This window comes from Penaeus monodon, chromosome 19, assembly GCF_015228065.2.
Source record: "Penaeus monodon isolate SGIC_2016 chromosome 19, NSTDA_Pmon_1, whole genome shotgun sequence".
In the NCBI taxonomy this organism is placed as follows: domain Eukaryota; kingdom Metazoa; phylum Arthropoda; class Malacostraca; order Decapoda; family Penaeidae; genus Penaeus; species Penaeus monodon.
In genome coordinates, this window is record NC_051404.1 from 7,458,000 (window position 1) to 7,458,541 (window position 542).

Sequence of the window (542 nt, forward strand, 5' to 3'; positions counted from 1 at the left end):
CACGTGGTCGTGCACAACAAATGCCACTCTCAAGAGTGTAAAAAAGTAAATGAATCCAAGTCAGCATCGAGATCTAGGTCCAGGTCACATCGCCGAGCCTCCGCGATCGCTTTCGTCCTGTCGGCCCCACGCGTGACGCGGCGAGACTCCAACGGGAGACCCCGCGTGCGAGACGGCAAACAACGGCGCCCCGGGATGAGGGCGTGATCGCGACAGGGAATCGATTACGCGAGCTGGAAATCGACCTCGCGACGGGAGGGCACCGTGGCATGCGACGCGACCCCTTCCGGCCGAGCGCAGAACAATGGCGCGCCGTGACTCCATCTCCCGCGACCAACACATCACCGAATTAATTCCCTGAGCGACGGGGACCCTCGGCGGGGGCGCGGGGGGCGGGGAGGCGCCGAGTGAAGGGGAGAGGGTAGATAAGCGCCAGGTATTTGCCTCTTTTTCGAATGGCAGCCTCAGTCCCACTGCCCCGCGACCCGAAGCGCCCTGCCAAAAGCGTCTCAGCGTCCCCTACCCCGAATGCCAGTGCCGAG